The sequence below is a fragment of the Dasypus novemcinctus genome, chromosome 31 (genome assembly GCF_030445035.2).
Source record: "Dasypus novemcinctus isolate mDasNov1 chromosome 31, mDasNov1.1.hap2, whole genome shotgun sequence".
In the NCBI taxonomy this organism is placed as follows: Eukaryota; Metazoa; Chordata; class Mammalia; order Cingulata; family Dasypodidae; genus Dasypus; species Dasypus novemcinctus.
Genome location: NC_080703.1, coordinates 28,598,850 through 28,620,640, shown reverse-complemented (window position 1 = coordinate 28,620,640; position 21,791 = coordinate 28,598,850). Strand labels below are relative to the sequence as shown.

The following is a 21,791-nucleotide window of genomic DNA, read 5'->3' as shown; positions in this document are numbered from 1 at the left end:
TGCATGTGCTCATACATCAAGATGAAGAAAAAGAGGCAGAGAAAGGGAGGGGAAAGGAAGAGAAAAGAAGGGATAAGAAGGGAAGGGAAAAGAAGGGAAGGAAGAGGAAAATGCTGAGGAGCTGTTAAAAGGTTTTTACAAGTGGAAGCACGCCTTACAGTATACCTGCTTGGTACCTATTTTAGTAAAACAAAGTAAGGAAGGAAAAGAACTTTAATGAGAGAAGTTCTAAGAAACTCAAGTCCAGTGTCCCCAGTTGAGCCAGGCACTGGAATGACTCTGCTGTGAGAAGCTCTCAGTTCTTGCAGGCCTGTGTAGCAGCAGTTTGGAAGCATTTTTCCCCTTGTATGGACATGAGGGCAACACAAACATGGCTACTCTCCAGGCATGAGCTGTCAGATGTGTCGGGCACAGGGCACTTGGGGTTCGGAGCCTGCTTGTCTTCTAAATTGCCAGGATTAACCCTGGCCATGACAGAATGAAAAGTCATGAGAAAAGAGCCCCTGCTTTGCTATGAGTTCACTGTGGGGACTTAGTTGTTTCCTGTTGTCCATCCAGCCTTGCGCAAGGTGCTGTGGGCAGTACAAAGATGAGTAACCTACAGGCCCTGTTCATTAGGCGCTTTCGATGCATTAGATCTTGTAGGATAAAAGGTCAAGAGAGTCATCTTTTCTTGATAGCCCTCTTCATGCCACACCCATGAATATTTGCTCCTCTTAGCATTTAAAGCTTTTCGTCTTGCTAATGTTCATGCTTAGGACAAAGAAGGACAAGCATTATTTTAAGGCTCGTCTTCAAGTCATTTATTTTTTTGTCCCTGCTTCCAATTAGTGAACAGACTTATTAAGGACAGGATTACCATTTGTAACCTTTTTCTTAGTACTTGACGTATTAGTTTGAAAAGACCTGCAGAATCTATATTTGATATATAGAAATGATCTGTTGAATTGTCTCTCTCCCCCACAAAACTATTAACTTAAGGACAAACTCTGTATCTCACTCAGGTCACAAGGGATGTAACATATAGATGGAGGTTGATAAACACTGAACTGAACCAAACTTAGAAGCATGCTATTAAGATCAGTGGAATGCATGACTATCTGTTTGTGTTTTGAGAAAAGTAGGTTCAGGTTAAGTAAGCTGACCCTTCTTAAAAAGTAATATTCCCATTGCCCAAGAGATGACTAAGGCTGCTCTTAGCATATTATCTAAGAAATTAGCTCCCCGTGGTGACAAAGGAACAGATATTCTTTGGTTTCCATGAACACTTCTGTCTTAACTGGAGGAAATGAAGTTGGCTTGTCATGCACTTCTGTTTCCTTTCCTTCTGTCATCCCAGAAAAGGCCCATGTAGACAGTGAACCAGCATTCCTATATATTTATTTTTACTTCATCTAGCTCCATGGAGATCTGTGTTGAAATACTTCAACAGGAATTAGGTTTCCAGTGATCATGCAGGCTTGAGATTTCTGGTATCCCTTTCCTGGTCTTACCTTAAGACAGGCGTTCTTTCTTTAAATTTTTAAAATTTTATTATTATTATCTTTTTTTAAAAGATACATAGATTACACAAAATGTTAAATTAGAAAATATAAGAGGTTCCCATATGCCCCACTCCCCACACCCCCCACTCCTCCCACATCAACAGCTTCTTTCATTAGTGTGGTACATTCCTTGCATTTGATGAATATATTTTGGAGCACCGCTATACTGCATGGATTATAGTTTATGTTGTAGTTTACCTTCTCTCCCAGTCCATTCAGTGGGTTATGGTAGGTTATATAATGTCCTGCATCTGTCCCTACAGTATCATTCATGACAACTCCGAGACAGGGGTTCTTAACAAGGGGTCTATGCGTTTGAATTGAAATTCAAGAAAACATTATTCTAAAATATGGACTAGAGTGGACTTACTGGTATTCTACTATAGACTTACTGTGATTCTAGCAATAGAAGAAAATATATCATTGATGTGGAGACAGTGGCCACTGGAGTTGCTGAGGGCAGTGAGAGGGAATAAGAGGTGTGATATGGGAGCATTTTTGGGACTTGGAGTTGTCCTAAATGACATTGCAGGGACAGATGCAGGACATTATATATCCTGCCATAACTTACAAATGGACTGGGAGAGAGTATAAACTACAATGTAAACTATAATCCATGCTTTGTGGCAGTGCTCTAAAATGTATTCATTGATTCCGATGAAAGTATCACACTAACGAAAGTAATTGTTGATGTGGGAGAAGTGGGGGGTGTGGGGAGTGGGGCATATGGGAATCCCCTAGATTTTCTTAATGTATCATTTTGTGTGATTTATGTATCTTTTAAAATAAAAAATAGATTAAAAAAAACATTTGTTGTGGGGACGTGTTGGTGCGGGTGTGATACAGTTATTAAATCATACACAGTATAGTGTGGACTTAGTAAGGGCTCTGTGGTTTTCACGGGACTGGCAAGGGGCTCTGGGGAACAAAAATGGTTAAGAACCCCTGCCTTAAGAGATTGTGCTATGAGCTGGTTTCCAACTGTAGTTGCTAACAACATATCAGGTAAATAATAAGTGAAGCAGTATATGTATTTCTTACATGCCAGGGAAGACTTCCTCTGACTGCATAATAAAGCATTCTGAGGGTAGTGAGAGGTTATGAAGGATGTTTTCCATCAAGTGTTCCAGACTGTTTGGTATATAACAAACAGATTTAACCCAAGAGATGTCTTTTGACACCATGAATTGTTTCTCCTCACCCTTTTCGGGTGGGAGGACTCATGAGACTAAAATGTGGTTTCTACCAGGAAATTCAGAAAATGCCGACAAATGGCCGGAAATTCGAGGAGGCGGAATTGAAAGCAATGCTACACAGTAATGGTTCCATTACAACGCTGGAAACCCTTCTTTCATTTGAGCTTCTTCAAATAAAGCTGGTTGTGAGAAACTTTACTTCACTGACGTTTAAAATCTCTTAAATCGCGAATCATTGATTTCACTGTCCTAAAACTATGTAAGTTTGTGTGTTTAATACATTTAAGTACAGTGAAACCACGCATGGCATAGTTCAAGTAAAGTTGTGAACGTTATACCTAACATTACTGCCTTTCTAAAGCAGTAATTGCCAAACATTTTCTGCAAAAGACAAAATATTACGTATTTTTGGTGGGCCACATGGTCTTTATTGCTACTACTCACCTCTGCTTTTATAGCAAGAGAGACTATGTGGCTTGCCATAAATAATATACAAGCAGATGGATGTGGCTGTGTTCTAATAAATCTTTATTTACAAAAACTGGTGGCAGGCTGAATATAGCCCAACCTTGTCCCGATTCTAAAGAAATACAAAATGGGTAACATGGCCAAGAAGCCACCTGTCTATCTAGCAGCCAGTCATCTTCTGCAAACACATTTATAAGTAGGTTCAATTTAAAGAATTGTTTAAATTACTTAAGAACTAGATCCACCCCCACCCCCCCGCCCAGTGACTACATAGGAAACAGTAGTTATTACTAAATATGAAAAAAGGCCTTTGTCACTGTGAACCATGATTCTCCCTCTTCACATTATTCCCCTTATTGTATCCCTCTCTTTTACTTAACTGCTTGGTGACAAAAATCACTGTTGAGAAGGGTCAGAGATTTGCTGCCAGAGGGACTTAGCATCCTCCAGCCCCTTCCTGCAGCTCTTGAAAAAGCTCCCAAGCGTAGCCGGCCGCCTGGGCTTGTACTCACTGACTGGGTTAGAGTGGATATCACATTTCTAATGGACTAGCTGACTACTGGGAATGCGGAAGGGTTTTTAAAGTCTCTTAACTTCTAAATGCAGCACATAAATGGAGTTCTATGAATATTTAATTTGAGTGCAAGACCTGAAGTTCTTAGCAATTAGTTTAACTGTTGCTTTCAGGAGAGAGAATTGCCTTTGAGTGTTTTAGGATGCACAAGTGCACTCTTTGTTTTCCTCATTTTGGAACTTTCCATGAGCTGGGTCATGGCCACTTTTTATAAAATGTTCAGATCCCATTCTTTTTTTTTTTTTTTTTTGTCTATCTAGTACATGCATTCTCTCAGTCATTAGTAAAGAGACAGAGTCTTCAAGTATAACATCTCTTATTAGCACTTTCAAAGCCCACCAGACATAGGTTAACCTAATGGATGAGCAGCCACTGCTGCACAACTCGTCTGCTAATCTTTGCAATGAAATGATCAGCTTTTTGGAACCACAATCCAGCCTGAAAATCCAGATTACCTTCTTTGGTCTTTTGAATATGCAAAAAATACTAAAATAATGCCCTGGCACATAGTTGGCGCTCAAAAAATCCTTGTTGACTGGATAAATTCGAAGCTTCTAAACCTGGTTCTTTCGGTGGGATCTTGAGTAATACCTTTAATATTTTGAGTAAGAGTTTCTTCATTCAGTCTATGTGAGAGTTTTATAAGGTGATTTTAGGTCCCTTACTGCTCTTAAATTCGATGCTTCTCTGGGCACGACACTTTGTCAGGTCCTGAAATGCCAAGAAAATATTAGAAATCCTTGACCTCCAGAAAGGATAACTTAATTGGGCCGGCAAGGAGAACATATAAAATAGCTAGAAAAAATAAACTGCATCTTATAGTAAAAAATGCCTGGCATTATTCTCAGAAGAGAAGGTCATTGTGAATGTGGTAAGAGTTGATAGAAAAGGAGAATTTCAAGTGGTTCACTAATACAGAAAGCAAGCTGCTTGCAAAGAAGAGAGAGAACATTTCCAGGAAAACCGGTAGGAAGAAAAAAATGAAGGTGTTAATAGAAGATATGAAAATCAGGAAGAAACAGCAAATTGATTGAGGAAAGTAGAAGGGGCACCTGTTAGGAATGTACAACACCCAAGCAAGCATAAATCCTTCATTAACATTGGAATTGCTGTGCCATAGACAGGCTTCTTCCTTTCTTTGTCTCTTTCCTCCTCTTATTCTTCCCTCTCTTCTGCTCCTTTCCCTATTTTAAATTGAACATGGTTAGAAATATCTTGGCGATTATTTTGATCGCCAAATGTTCGCTGAGCACCTACTGTAAGTGTTAATTCTGGACTCCATCATCGCTGGCTCAGATGGTTATAGCAGCTCTTCCCTGCCCTCCCTGTCTCCAGTGTGCCCCCTCTGTAGTTCCTTACTCCAACAATGCCTGAGTAACATACAAGTCTAAACATTTCTAAAATGCAAGTCTCTCCACGTCACTCCAGCTGCATCCCGACATCTGAGTAGTCTGAGCAGGGACCTTTCATTAGCAATCCCAGTCCTTCAAATTTCATTCCAGTCACCTCTCCAGCTGCAGGCCTCGTCCTGCCTCCCTGTTACTTGTGCTTCATTAAAACCTGGTTTCTCTTGGTTCCCCTAAATATACCTGATTGCTTCCCCTGGTCCAACCAAGGTCAACAACAAATTCCTGTATCACCACTTTCCTTATTTCCTCCTTTCCTGATGGGAATACTTATTCCCAGTCTGGACCACTTTCTCTTGCTAGCTTGTTTCTGTAATATTCTATTTATCTTATTCTCTTGGGTGCAACGAGTAGAAGGTGAACCCATAAGACGCAGGCTTTTGCCTTTTTATCTTTGCATTCCTAATGCCCCATACAAGCTTTGGCACTAACAGGAATACAGAATATTGAATACATGTCCACTACTAGCCCCCGGGGTACAAATTTCTAGTAAGAGCTCACATTCTTTCCTTTATAAATCAAAATTTCCTGTTTTGCCGAAGTTATCGTCTGGTTTCGCTGACTTATCACATTGGCTGACTTTCTATCTCAATTGATTCTCATTTTTAAACATATTTTTTCTCTTGTCTATGTTAATGTCTGTCTACCTCTGTTATTAGTCTTGTGAATAAATTTCTAATGTATTCAATGTAGAATGTCATAACAATTTTCTCTAATTTGGACCATCACCATCTGTTATCTTGTGATGGTAGATTCTGGAAAATAGTGTGGGTTGTCATTTACGGATTAAAGCAACACTGTTCTTCTATTTCACAATGCACCCACCACAACAGCAGGACAACATAAGACTTTCCGTGGCAACATCTGTGAAGAACTAAATCCTTTTGTGTGGGGAAGCATCTGTTTCCCATATATCTCTAAATGGTTAGGGCATGTGTTTCCCAGTATCTTTCTTTGTTTAGCACAGATAAATCTATTTTGCACAGGATAGTTGAAACTGTCTAAATAGAACATGTATATATAGCGGTCCCATCCATGTTTTAAATAGGAATAGGTACTAAAAGCACACTCTGTCCCTGAGTTTATTGTGAGTTTTTGACCATTTGATGAATTTCTATTATGACTTTGAAAAGAAAAACAGGTATATTTTGTCTCTTTGCTATTTTTTTCATTTAAAATTATTTCATTTCACTTTTTTTATTTATTGTTTTACTTTTAGTTGTAGAAGAATTACTAATTACAGTGAACAGATTCCTACCTTCATCTTTACGTCCAGCTTGGTCTATTTCTCGAGACATGACTGTTATCAGATATCAGTTTGGTGTGTGTGCACACCAGATAGAGATAGAGATGTATCCAATCACATTTGTTTTTATTATTTATATATGCATGTATATGTATGTGCATGTATAGATATATTTATGCATATACAAATGTGCACCTTGCTTATTTTATTTTTTAACAAATTTTTAATTGTCCTTTTTTTTAAAGATACATAGATCACACAAAATACTAGATTAAAATATCTTGGGGACTTTTCTGTATCAACAAATACAAAATTTATCTTTCCTCTTTAATTACCACATACTATTCCACAGTATGTATAATGGGAGGCATTTGACTGAGAGAAACCTCTAATAGTGGCTTAAGCAACACAGATTTTTGTTACTTCATTTACAAGAAGACTGAAGGTAGGCATTTACCGGGCTGGTTCAACAGCTTGACAGTATCATCCAGGGACCTGACGCTTTTCATCTGTCCTAACTATGCTCATATGTTCGATTTCCTCCTCCTTCTTTTAGACTGCCTTTGCCCTACACATCTATATATTCTGTATTTAAAAGCAGGAGCAAGGGGGCCAAGGCAAAATAGCTTCCCTTTTATCAGGGAGCCCAGTACCCTTCAGCATACTTCCCATTATAACTAATTGACCGGAACTGGGTCGAAGGTTCACGCCAGCAGGAAAAGAGGGTAGAAACATGAGTTTCCAGCAAAGGGGAACCAGACTGTCATCATTGGCTTAGACCTATAATGATATATCACTGCTATTTTACATGTTGTGCAAATAAGTGTTCTGGTTATAAGGACAAAAGAAAGAATGGCTCATGGTATGATTTTATACTCCCTCTAGCATCATACAGCAGTGCCTGTTTCCACCAATATTTTAATGATCAAAGTTTTGCCTGCTTGGGGGGTGGAAATAAATCATATTGTTTTACTTAGCAAACCCTGGTTGAGAGACAGGTTAAGCACCTTTTAATATATTTATTAGTCTTTTTTTTCCCTTCCTTCTCTGTAAATTTCATATTCATATCTTCTGCTTAATTTACTGTTTTGGCATCTTTTTGATTCTTTAATTTATTATACTTTTTCATGTAACTTAGAGGGTTGTCTATTGTATTTGTTGCAGACTATTGTGCTCATTCATTTCAGATTATTTTTTTTTTTGTCATACAAGTTAAATGACATTTATAAGGCTTTTCTATATGACATTTATATATTATATTTTATTTATTATCAAGGCCAGTTCTACAATAAAATCGTAAACATATTCTAACTTTACTTCAATTTGATTGCTTTTATTAGAGAAGTTTTATTTTTTTTTTTTTTTTTTTTTTTTTTTTTTTTTTTAAGATTTATTTATTTATTTAATTTCCCCCCCTCCCCTGGTTGTCTGTTCTTGGTGTCTATTTGCTGCATCTTGTTTCTTTGTCCACTTCTGTTGTCGTCAGCGGCACGGGAAGTGTGGGCGGCGCCATTCCTGGGCAGGCTGCTCTTTCTTTTCACGCTGGGCGGCTTTCCTCACGGGCGCACTCCTTGCGCGTGGGGCTCCCCCACGCGGGGGACACCCTTGCGTGGCACGGCACTCCTTGCGTGCATCAGCACTGCGCATGGCCAGCTCCACACGGGTCAAGGAGGCCCAGGGTTTGAACCGTGGACCTCCCATATGGTAGACGGACGCCCTAACCACTGGGCCAAAGTCCGTTTCCCAGAGAAGTTTTAGATTGAGAGAAAAGCCATGCATAAAAATCAGAGTTCCCATATACCACCCTGTTATGAACACCTTGCATTAGTGTGGTACATTTACTGCAATTGATGAAAGAACATTTTTGTAATTGTATTACTGACTGTAGTTCATGGCTTACTTTAGGATTCACTGTTTGTATTTGACAGTCATATGAATTTTTAAAAATATTCTGGTAACAAACAAATACCCTTAAACTTCTCCTTATAATAACATTCAAATACATATTTCAGTGATGCTAATTACATTCAATGTTGTTCTACCATCACCAGTATCTTTTACCAAAACTTTTCCATCATCCCAAATAGAAACTCTGTACAATTTAAGAATTAACTCCTTATTTCCTACACTTACTCTGTCCCTGATAACCTATATTCTTGATTTTGACTCTATTCTTATTCTGATTGTTTCCTATCAGTGAGATCATCAATATTTGTCTTTTTTCTGTCTGGCTTATTTCACTCAACATTGTGCTTTCAAGGTTTATCTATGATGTCACATGTATCAGAATTTCATTACTTTTTTACAGCTGAATAATATTCAGCTGAATAAGATATATATATTATTATATATATAATAAATATATACACACATACCAAATTTTGTTTATCCATACATTTGTTGATGGACACTCGTACTGTGTCCATCTTTGGGAAAATGAATAATGCCACTAACCCTTAGTGTGCAAATATCCGTGTAAGTTCCTGTTATCAATTCTTTTGTATGGTTTGTCTTTTTGTTGTTAAGATATAGGGTTTCTCTATATATTTTGGATATTAAGTCAATATTAAATATATGGATTCTAAATAGTTTCTCCCATTCTGTAGGGTTTGTGTTTTGTTTTTTAACATTCATAATAAAGTCCTTTGTTGAACAAAACTTTTTACTTTTGACGAGGTCCCATTTACCTGTTATTTTTCTTTTGTTACCTGTGCTTTGGGTGTAAAATCTAAGAAACCATTGCCTAATGCAAGATCCCAAAGATGATTATGGCTCATGTGTTTATGTCCTTAATTCATTTTGAGTTGATTTTTCCCATGATATCAGATAGGGGTCCACTTTCATTTATTTGTACATGGAGATCTGATTTTCCCAACACTATTTGTTGAAGAGACTATTGTTTACCCATTGAGTGGTCTTTGCCCCCTTGTTCAAAATCAGTTGGCCATAATGTGAGGATTGATTTCTGACCTCTCAATTTTATTCCATTTGTGTGTGTGTCCTCCCTTTTGCCAGTACAGGGCTGTTTTGATTATTGTGGCTTTGTAATAAGTTTTAAGATCAGAAAGTGGGAGTCCTCCAACTTCATTCTTCTTTTTTGAGATGACTGTGACTATTCAGGGCCGTTACCTGATGATTTTCTGTTTATACATAGAAAAGTGTTGGAATTTTGTTGGAAATTGCATGGAATCTGTGAATCTCTTTGGATAGAATTGGCAACCTAACAATATTTACTCTTCTAATCCATAAGCATGGATAGTCCTTCCATTTATTTAGGTGTTCTTTGATTTCTTTTAGTAATGTTTTGTAGCAATGTTTGTGTATACACAGACTTTATATTCTTGGTTAGATTTATTCCTAGTTATGTGATTCTTTTAGTTGCTATTGCAAGTGGGCTTTTTTCTTGATTTCTTCTTTTATTGTTCATTACAAGTGTACAGGAACACTACTGTCATTTTGGGGTGTGAATCTAGTACTCTGCCACTTTGCTGAATTCATTTATTAGATAAAGGAGCTGCATTGTGGATTTTTCATGCCATCTGTAAATAGGGAAAGTTTTATTTCTTTCTTTCCAATTTGGATGCCTTTTATTTCTTTTTCTTGCTAATTATTCAACTTCTGGTATAATGCCGAATAACAGTGTAGTCAGTGGACAAGTCTTGTTTTAATCCTGATGTTAGAGGGAAAGATTTCAGCTTTTTATCATTAAATGTGATGTTAATTGTGGGTACTTTATATTTGCTCTTTATCATGTTGAGAAGGTTACCCACTATTCCTTATTTTCTAAGTGCTTTAGTTTGTTTTTTATAAAGAACAGGTTGCTGGCTTTGGTAAATGTCTTTTCTACATTAATTGAGATGATCATGCTTTTTTTTTTCATTTATTTTATTAAAGTGGTGTATTACATTAATTGATTTTCTTATGTTGAAACACCCTTGCATACCTGGGATAAATCCCACTTGAATATGGTGTATAATTTTTTTACTGTGCTATTGGATTGGATTTGCTAACATTTTGGTGAGGACTTTTGCATCTAAATTAAGTGATATGTGGTCTGTAATTTTCCTTTCTTGTTGTATCTTTATCTGACTTTGGTATGTGGCTGATGTTGGTCTCATTGAGCAGGGCTGATGTCATTTCCCTTTGGACTGTTTAGTAAAATTTTGCTTTGGAGCCATCTGGTCCTGGGCTTCTCTTTGTTGGAAAGTTTTTGGTTACTATTTCAATCTTTTACTCGTTCCTGGTTTGTTGAGATCTTCTCTTTCTTCTAGAGTCAGTGTAGGTAGCTGTATTTCTAGGAATTTGTCCATTTCATCTAGGTTTTAAAATTGTATACCATAGAGTTGCTCATAGTATCTTCTTAGGGTCTTTTTATTTCTATGGGGTCAGTGGTAATGCCCCCCTTTTTGTTCCAGATTTGAGTTATTTGTGTACTTTCCCTTTTTTTCCTTTGTCAGGCTAGCTAAAGTTTTATCAATTTCATTGATCTTTTCAAAGAATCAACTTTTGTTCTATTCTATTCTTTGTTATTTCCTTGTGCTCACATTTGGTTTAGTTTGCTTTTCTTTTTCTTCAGTCTCAAGTTTTGAACTTAGATCTCTGATTTGAGACATTTCTTCTTTTTTAATGTATGCATTTAGAACTATAAATTTCCTTCTGAGCACTGTCTTTGCTGCATCCCATAAGTTTTGTTATATTGCATTTTCCTTTTCATTTGTCTCAAGATACTTCTTAATTTCTATTGTGATTTCTACATTGAACCATTTGCTCTTTAAGAGTACATATTAAAATTTCCATCTTTGTGTGAATTTTCCAATTCTTCCTTTGTTATTGATTTCTAGTTTTATTCTATTATGGTCAGAGAAGATTCACTGTATGATTTCAATATTTTTATTTTATTAAGACTTGCTTTTAACCTCACATATGGTCCATCATAGAGAATATGCTTCATTTTAGCACATGTAAGAAGTGGAGTTAAATATCAAAACATTCAATGCAAAAGTACTGACATTTATAACTTCCCAAATGGTTACCTATCATAGGTATTTTTTTTAAATCAAATTCAATTTTTAAGGAAACTTTAGATTACATAAATGTAACATCAAACATATAGGGGATTCCCGTATACCCCACCCTCACCTCCTCTGACACTTTCCCCCATTAACATCTTTCATTAGTGTGTTAAATTTGTTATAATTGATGAACAAATATTGAAGCATTGCTACTGACCATGGTCTATAGTTTACATTATGGTTTACACTTTGCGCTGCACAATTTATAGGTTTTGACAAAATGTATAAGGGCCTGTATCTGTCATTCCAATGTCATGCAGAACAAATCCAGTGTCCCCAAACTGACCCATGTTACATCTATTCTTTTCTCTCCCTCCCTTCAGAATCTGTGGTGACCACTGCCTTTATATAAATATTACAGTTCTTTGAGTACTATATAAAAATGTCTACTTTGTTTCATTGTTGCATTCCCCCCCCTTTGGTTTGTTCACTCCTTAATCGTGAGTACTGTGGAATGGTGATATCCACTCTGCTTCCAATTGAGAGGGGGCGTTAATTTCGTGGGGCAGATGGATGGAGCTGTGTTGCTTGCAGTTGACTTTTGGTATGTGCATTGTCCCTCATCATTACCACAGATATTTATTCCTTTATGCTGCTTCTGCTTTGAACCACTGTCTAGTATCCTTTCCTTTCAGTCTGAAGATTTCCTTTTAGCCTTGCTTGTAGGGCAGGGCTAGTGATAATGAACTCCTCAGCTTTTATCAGAGAATGTCTTAACCTCTACCTCATTTTTGAAAGAAAGTCTCATCAGACATAAAATACTTGGTTGGTTTGATCTCAGCACTTTCACTTCCTCCTTTCCTTCATGGTTTCCGAGGAGAAAGCAGTACTTAGTCTATTTGGGACTTCCTTCATCTAACATGTTGCTTTTCTCTTGCACCTTTCAGAACTCTCCCTATACCTTTGTATTCAACAGTTTGACCACTATGTGTCAGGAATATTTCTCTTTTAGTATTTCCTGTTTGCTGTTCAGTGTGCACATATTCGTGTATTTTTTCAAGTTTGGGATATTTCTGTCATTACTTTGCATATTCCCTCTGCTCTTTTCTCACTTTCTTCTTCCTCTGGAATTCACCTAATGCATTGTTGGTGTGCTGGATGGTGCCCCACAGGTTTCTTAGGCTATTTTTTATATTTCTAATTGTTTTTCCTTTATGTTCCTCAGCCTGATTCATTTCAGTTGTTTTGTCCATGAGTTCATTGATTCTTTCTTCTGCCAGTTCCAGTTTTTTGTTGAAATCCTCCTGGGAATTTTCATTTTAGTTCTGCTTGTTTCCTTTTTAAACTTTCTTTTTATTAAGATTATCATATTGGTCATTTATTGTTTTTCTGATATCCTTTAATTATTTCTCTATATTTTCCTTCTTCTTCTTGACCATATTGAAGACTTTTTTAAAAGTCTTTAGTCAGTACATTCACAGTTTAATATTCTTTTGTGATGCTTTCTGGATTTATATCCTTTTTCTTTGTATAGGCCATCATTTCCTGCTTCTTTCCTTGTCTGGCAATCTTTTTGTACAATTTAATATTGAAGAAGTTAACTTTGGATTTAGTCATCGAGCTAGCTGTTTCTTGAGTTTGTCTCCAGCCAGTGATATGACAGAGATGACAGTGCAATGAGCTAGCAAAAGCAAATAAACCCAAGCAAAAAAAAAACAACACCCAAACACCTGTCACACTCATTAGAAAATGGGTTTGCTTTGGTTGCTGCTGTCCTTGAGATTTCATCCCTCTTTTCAAGGACAGCCAAGTTGAATGCCAGGTGTTGGGTCCTCCTGGTCTTTTCCGAGCCTGTGTCTTATCCTGGACTTGTGCTTGCTAGTGACCTTAGGATTTCCCATTGTGTTTATAGGAATTTGAATGCCTCCTCTGCTCCTTTTCCCTCTCCTGGATGCTCCACAATATGACTTAAATCCTCTGCCCCAGGGTACCCCATTCAATTGTTCTTACACTTCTTTTGTTGTCTCAAGTTGCTTCTGCTTGAAGGCAAATTCTGGGAGTGGGGAGGGGGGCTGCCAGGGAGGAGTTTCCCAAGTCAGTCTTTCCCCTCTTCGGACAAGGCCAGCAACCCATAAAGGGAGTGCCAGCTGCCTCCACATTGCTGTGGGAGAGATGAGGGGGAGGAGTGCCAGGAGCTCCTCCTATGGTGCTTTGAAGTTGCATTTTCTTGATTTAACTGTTTTCACTAATTTAGAGGAAGGGAACTGCTTTTGTCTGAGGTGGGTTGGAACATGGCCATCTTCAAAGCTGGACCCCCAACTGTAGTAGCTCATCAAAAGCATTAATCCATGACATCACACCCTGAAGATCTTAAGGAATCAGAACTATATAGTTCATCCTGGCACCAGCAAGCTGATCCAGGGACCAAGGTTGATTACCTCACTGCTGCCTCTTTCTTCTGCTCTTCCTTGCATATTTCTCAGTGTTCCTCTAGGTTTAGAGTTTCAAAATAGTCGAATCAGACAATTCCTACCTGTTTTACAGTTGTACTGGTGGAGGAGCTTCCTACTTTTCCAACATCATCAATTGATTTTTGTTTGTTTCTATTTTTACCTTCGGTTGTTAAAACCACTGGGGGTGTGTGTGGATGTTGTTGTTATTATTATGAATGGTGTAAATACTATGCTAATTTCATTTTTTCACAAATGGATAAATTGTCTTATTACCACTTACTCAATAATAAAATATTTTCATTAGAATTTGAAATACCAGTTTTATCATAATCTCAATTCTTATGCACCCATAGCTTTTTTTCACACTTTTACAATAATCTATTTGCCTACTTTTTTTACCTATTATACTATAGTTTTTCAAAATTCATTTCCTTTATATTTTGATGCTTTATTTGGTCTGAGAAATCTCCACTCATTTTTATTCCTTTTTAATATTGCTTGAATATTCTTGCATGTTTCCTTTTCCATATGACTATTGTAATTAACTGTTCAAGGTCTATTAAAAGTAAAGTATTAGAATGCTGTTTTATAAAGGCCTTAAATAATTCTTGATGACTATGCTACTTGGAATTACCCATTTTTGTTGATATTATGAATAGGCTCTTTTCTTAAGACATTTTCTAATTGGATTTGAATTTTTTAAAAACTATTAATTTACTTAATTTAATTGCAATCTACCTACCTTGCTTAAATGTCTTTATAAGTCTATAATGGTTAATGTAATTCTTATGGAGATGAATATGTTGTCTTGATACAGACAACTGAATATTTTTTGCTTTTCTATCTTCTTTTTTTTTCCCTGCCTTTATTGGTTAACCTATCCCAACTGAGTGATGAATAAGTAGCAGGGATCTTTATTCTAGTTCCTGAATAAAATGGGATCATTGTGAATATAATTAACTGCACTGAATTATGTATGTGAATGGGGTTAAAAGGAGGAATTTTAGGTTGTATATATGTTACTAGAATAACCTTTTTAAAAATGTGACTGTCCCAACACAGTGAACCTTGCTGAAAACAATAGACTATAGTTAATAATAAAATTAAAAATATATTCTTTCATGAATTGTAAGAAATCTGTTACACCAATGGAAGGTCATAATAATAATATGATACATGGGAACTCTGTATTTTATGCATGATTATTCTGTAAACCTACAACTTCTCTAAGAAAAAAGACAAAAAATCTATTATTTCTAATATTTAGCTATTATGTATGACATTTCTTTTAGATATAATTAAGAACATTCCCTACTAAACTCAATTTTCATAAGGTTTCTCACTAGTAAAGATGTATGTTTTCCCTTTTGTCTATTGAAATGATATTAATTAGAAGCAACAATAAAAGTAGCAAAGACTTGCTTGCATTGGATTGTTTATGAAAAATACTCTTATAGTTTTGTAAAATGCACTCCCTTAGTCATTTCTCACAACCACCATTTTACTTCTGAAGAAATCGGGATGCAAAATAGTCAAGTGGCTTTTTCAAAGTATATGCATTGAATAGTTGGTAAGTAGAAATAGATAGCTTTTAATAGGTATATTTAATCCTCTACACAATCCTATTTGATCATTCAGTGTTCTTTTAAAATATAACTGGATTGATTGTTTAATGTTTTATTTAGTAGTTTGCAATTATGTTACTAAGTGACATTAGCTGACAAACACTGTGACTGGAGTGGATTTGAAATCTGATCCATCTGTGTAAGATGCTGGGTCATTTTCCTTCCTCCTCTGTGTTCTGAAATATCATGTACGTATATACATAGGTGTATTTCTATGCTCATTGATGGATAGTATGCTCACTAAAAATTTAATGAAACCCATAACTAAATCTGTTTGGACTAGTGACATTTTTAAAGGTAGTGTTTAACTTCCTTTTCATCATACTTTATGTATCATTAATAGTGATATATAATATATATTTTCCAAGGAATGTTATCTGTTTAACATATTGATTTCAAGTTAAATGTAACTTTTCTTTTCTTTCTTTCCTTGCCTTATTCTAGTGTCTGCTTAAATTATTCCCTGTACTATAGTCATTTACTGTTTTTGTGCATCTTCTTTTTTTTTCCTAAAGGTGATTTCCTTTGCCTTCATTCTTTTGAAGATCAGAATTACCTGAGCATTTATTTTTCCTGATTTAGTGATCTTTTCAGAAAATTGACTTCTGACTTCATTAAATTTGTTTTAATTGGGTTTCTGTTTTACAATTTTTCTTCCATTAATTCCTTCCCTTTATTTAATTTCCTTTCCTTGATTTTTAGGGGGTAAAAGATATTTATGTATTAATTTCATTTTCTTTCCATGTAGACTGGAGGATGACTTATAAGATCTCTTTTCTTTGTTGCCCTAAGAGATAGTTTTATTCATTGAGCTATATGGTTTGTAAAAGAATATGCATTCTATTTGTGGAGCTCAAAGTAATATAAATGTATATGTATGTATGTGCCTGTGTGTATATCCTTATGCTTATTAAATTCTAATCTTGTATGGCATTGCTTTTTATATGTGTGAGCCTATTTAATGTGTCCATTTCTTGGGGAGATAAACTAAAATATCCAACTATACTATAGATTTGACTAATTCTCTTTGCATTTCTCTTTGGGTGACCTTTAAAATTCATTTCAGTTATTTGGTCTGCTTAAAATTTCTAAGTTTCTATTTTTATTTATTTATTTTTATAAGAACAGTTGTAGGTATATAGAAAAATCATGCAATCAGTACAGAGATCCCATATATCCCCATCATACACAGTTTTCTTATTGGTAACATTTTGCATTGGTGTGGCAACTTTGTTACAATTAATAAAACAGTATTATTTTACTTATCCTATTAACTATAATCTATAATTTACAGTAGGGTTCACTTTTTATGTTGTACAGTTCTATTTTTTACTTATTATTTTTATTCTGGTATATAGAGAGAGAGAAAGAGAGAGGGTATGCCCATAATTTCCCATTTTAAGCACTTTCAGATATAAAATACAATGATGTTAAGTTTCCATCTTTTTGATAGATGGTTTCCTTATCAATATGAAATATCTGTATTTCCCCATTTTATTGGTTTTACCCTGGAATTTCCTATCAGCATTGGTTCCTTGGATGTGTATTCTATTTATTGAGTTGTGTATCTGTTATTCGCTCTGCTTGCTTTTGATGAATATTTTATGATGGCGGTTCAATTTTGTTCTTGAGTTTTCCTGTTTGTCCCTCTATCATTGCTAGTATTTTTTCCCAAAACTGCTCTGGAGATATGTGTGAGCCTCATTGCTGGGAAGGATATGCTCCAGTTTGTTTCCAAGACCAGAAGAAAGGGGAGATGATGGCAGGTGAAGGGGATTAATGATGAGTTTCTTGCAACGGTAAACTTTGAACATTTACCTTAGTTCAAAAAAGAAATTCCATACCACCTCTTTTTGATCCTTAGCACTGATTTAGTACCTTCTTTGACACTGAGCAAGAATATTACAATACTGCCATTAACTGTAATCCATAAGTTACAATAATTATATTTTCCCATGCATCAGTATACTCTTACAACCCTATAATAGTGACATGCATTTCATCTAGTTAATAGAAGAAACCTTCTTGTTTTTGTATTATTAACCACAATTGTTGTCAACCTCTGAGTACCCTATGCTATTCAGTCCCTAGATAATTCTCCAGCTTTCTTTCAGCTGACAATTACATCCCTAGCCTACCCTCTCAGCCACAATTCCATTTGTAAACCAGCTGTGATAGGTATACTCACCATAATGTGTTACAATTAACTTTATCCATTTCTATACTTTTACAGTCAAGGTGACTGAAAATTCTACATGAATTAAACATCAGTACCCCTTCTCAGTCCTCATCTTGTCTCCTAGTAACCTATAGTCTGGGTTTCAACTCCATGTGTTTATTCTTTGTACTTAGTTCATAATAGTGAGACCACTACAATATTAGTCTTTTTGTGTCTGGCTTACTTCTCTTAGCATAGTGTCCTCAAGGTTATTCCATGTTGCAATATGTGTCCCAATTTCATTTCTTCTTACTGCAGCATAGTATTCCATCATATAATATATACCACATTTTGTTTATCCATTTACTGGTTGATAGGCACTTGGGTTGTTCCCATCTTTTGGTAATTGTGGAAATGCCACTGAGAACATCATAGTGCAGATGTCTGTTCATGTCACTGTTTTCAATTCTTGTGGATATATTCCTAGTAGAGGATTTGCTGGATCATAAAGCAATTCTATAATTGGCTTCCTGAGGAACTGCCAAACTGTCCTCCACAGAGCCTGTTCCATTCTACATTCCCACCAACAGTGAAGGAGGGTTCCTGTTTCTCCACATCACTTGTTTTCTGTTTGTTCGTTTGTTCTCTAAATAATCGTCATTCTATGGTTGGTGAGATTATCTCATTGTAGCTTTGATTTGCATTTCTGTAACAGCTAGTGATATTGAACTTTTGGACCATTTGTATGTCCTCTGAAGAAATGTCTATTTAAGTCTTTTTTTTTTTTAAGATTTATTATTTTATTTATCTCCCCTCCCCACCCCCCAGTTGTCTGCTCTCTGTTTCCATTTGCTGAATGTTCTTCTTTGTCCACTTCTGTTGTTGTCAGTGGGACAGGAATGTTTCTTTTGTTGTTGTTGTTGCATCATCTTGCTGCGTCAGCTCTCCGTGTGTGCGGCACCGTTCTTGGGCAGGCTGCACTTTCTTTCGCGCAGGGCGGCTCTCCTTACGGGGCGCACTCCTTGCACATGGGGCTCCCCTACATGTGGACACCCCTGCGTGGCACAGCACTTCTTGAGCGCATCAGCACTGTGCATGGGCCAGCTCCACACTGGTCAAGCAGGCCTGGGGTTTAAACCGCGCGGACCTCCCATGTGGTAGATGGATGCTGTAACCACTGGGTCAAGTCCACTTCTCTCTATTTAAGTCTTTTGCCCATTTTTTAACTGGATTGCTTGCTCTTTCATTATTGAATTTTATCATATGCTTATCAGATATGTGATTTCCAAATATTTTCTCCCATTGAATGGGCTGCCTTTTCACCTTCTCAGCAAAGTCCTTTGAAGCACAGGAGTGTTTCAGTTTGAAAAGGAGGTCCCATTTTCTATTTATATTCTTTCATTGCTCATGCTTTTGGTGTAAGGTTTAAGAAACTATCACCTACCACCAGGTTTTGAAGATGTTTCCCTATGTTTTCTTCTAGGAGTTTTATGGTTCTTGCTTTTATATTTAGGTCTTTGATCCCATTTTGAGTTAATTTTTGTATAAGGTGTGAGACAAGGGTCCTTTTTCATTCTTTTCAATATAGCTATTTAGTTCTCCCAGCACCACTTGTTGGATATACTGTTTTACACCAGCTGGGTGGGTTTGACAGCCTATTCAAAAATGACTTGACCATAGATGTGAGGGTCTGTTTCTGAACCATCAGTCTGGTTTCATTAGTCTATGTGTTCATCTTTGTGCAAATACCATGCCATTTTTACCACTGTAGCTCAGTAATATGAATTAAACTCCAGAAGTGAAAGTCCTCCAACTTTTTTTACTTTTTAAGATGTTTCTGGGTATTCAGGTCTGCTTATCCTTCCAATTAAAATTGATAATTGTGTTTTCCATTCTTTTGAAAAGGCTATTGGAATTTTTATCAGGATTGCATTGTATCTGTATGTCAATTTGGGTAGAATTGACAATTAAATGATATGCAGTGTTCCCAGCCATGAACATGGAATGTTCTTCCATTTATTTAGGTCTTCTTTGATTCTTTTAGCTGTGCATTGTAGTTTTCTGAATACTAGTGCTTTACATCCATGGTTAAGTTTACTTCTATATATTTGATTCTTTTTGTCACTATTGTAAATGGGATGTTTTCCCGACTTCCTCCTCAGATTGCTCGTTACTAGTGTATAGAAACACTTCTGATTTTTGCGTATTAATCCTGTACCCTGCCACTCTGCTGAATTTGTTTATTCTTTGTAGTAGATTTTTAGGATTTTCTAGTTGTAGGATCATATTATCTGTGAATACTGGAAGTTTTACTTCTTCTTTTCCAATTTGGATGCCCTTTATTTCTCTTTCTTGCTGGATATTTCTTGTTAGAACCTCTAGCACTATATTGAACAACAGGGTTGATAGTGGGCATTCTTGTCTTGTTCCCATTCTCAACAGGTAAGCTTTCAGTCTTTCACAATTGAGTATAATGTTAGCTTTGGGTTTTTCATATATGCTCTTTATAATATTGAAAAAATTTCCTTTCATACCTATCTTTGGCAGTATTTTTATCAAGAAAGGATGCTGCATTTTGTCTAATGCATTTTTTTTCCCTTCTATGATTTATCAATGTAGTGTATTACACTGATTGATTTCCTTGTGTTGAGCCACCCTTTCATGCCTGGTTTAAAACTCACTTGATCATGATGAAAAATTCTTTTAATATATAGTTGTATTCAGTTTGTATTCTTTTTTTTTTTTTTTTGAGGATTTTTGAAGCCATATTCAAAGGGAAATGTGTCTCTAATTTTCTAATGCTTGGTAGAATTCACCTGTGAAGGTATCTGGTCCTGGGGTTTTCATTTGGGGAATTGTTGGATGACTGTGTTAATCTCTTTGCTTGTGATTGTTTTGTTGAGGTCTTCTATTTCTTTTAGGATCAGTGTAGGTCATTCATATGTTCCTAGGAATCCTTCCATTTCATCTGTGCTCTCCAGGTTGGTGGTGTACAGTTGTTCATAGTATCCTCTTATGATCTCTTTTATTTCTGTGGGTTAGTGATAATGTCCCCATTGTCCATCTCTGATTTTAATTATTTGATTATTCTTTTTAATTGTCAGTCTAATTAAGGGTTTGTTGATTTTGTTGATCTCAAAAAACCAACTTTTGGTTTGTTCATTTTCCCTACTTTTTTTGGTCCTCTATTTCATTTATTTCTGCTATGATCTTTGTTATTTCATTCCTTCTGTGTACTTTGGGAATAGTTTGCTGTTCTTTGTTAGTTCCTCTAGCTGTGAAATTGTGTGATTGACTTTGGCTCTTCTTTTTTAACGTAAGCACTGAGGGCTATAAATTTCACTCTGAGCACTGCTTTTGCTGCATCTGATAGGTTCTGATATGCTGTGTTCTCATTTTCATTTGTCTTGAGATATTTTTTGATTTCTCTTGTAACTTCTCGTTGGACCCACTGATTATTTAAGAATGTATTGTTTAATTTCCATATATTTCTGAATTTTCCCTTTTTCTCCTTATTGTTGATTTCCAATTTTTTTTCAGTAATGATTAGAGAAAGTGGTTTGTATAATTTAAATCTTAAAAAAATTTTTTTAGATACTGGGACTGGGGATTGAACTTGGAACCTCATATGCAGGAGGTCAGTGCTCTACCACTGAGCCAAATTGACTCTCATGTATCAGTTCCCTCCTCTGTTTTCTCATTCATTGATTGCTCATTTTCTTTAGAGGACACTGGGAACTGAACCCAGGACCTCCCACGTGGGAGGCAGGTGCTCAACTGCTTGAGTCACATCTGCTCCTTTTAAATATTTTGAAAACTTTTTTGACTTGACATATTGTCTATGCTGGGGAATGATGTATGAGCAGTTGAGAAGAATGTGTATCCTATCATTTTGGGGTGCAATGTTCTACACATGTCTTCAGATTTACTTTGATTATCATATTATTCAAGTTATCTGTTTCTTTATTGGCCCTCTGCCTAGAAGAGCTACCCAATGATGAGAGTGGTGTATTGAAGTCTCCAACAATTATTGTAGAGATATCTATTCCTCCCTTCAGTTTTGCCAGGGTTTGCTTCACCTAATTTTGGCATCATGGTTAGGTGCATAT

The 21,791-nt window shown here is 36.1% G+C and overlaps 1 pseudogene; it reads left to right on the top strand.

Annotated features, from left to right (window-relative positions):
* Positions 1–2,805: 2,805 nt before the first annotated feature.
* Positions 2,806–21,791, top strand: part of LOC101432056 (ribulose-phosphate 3-epimerase-like) — a 115,193-nt pseudogene continuing 96,207 nt past the window's right edge.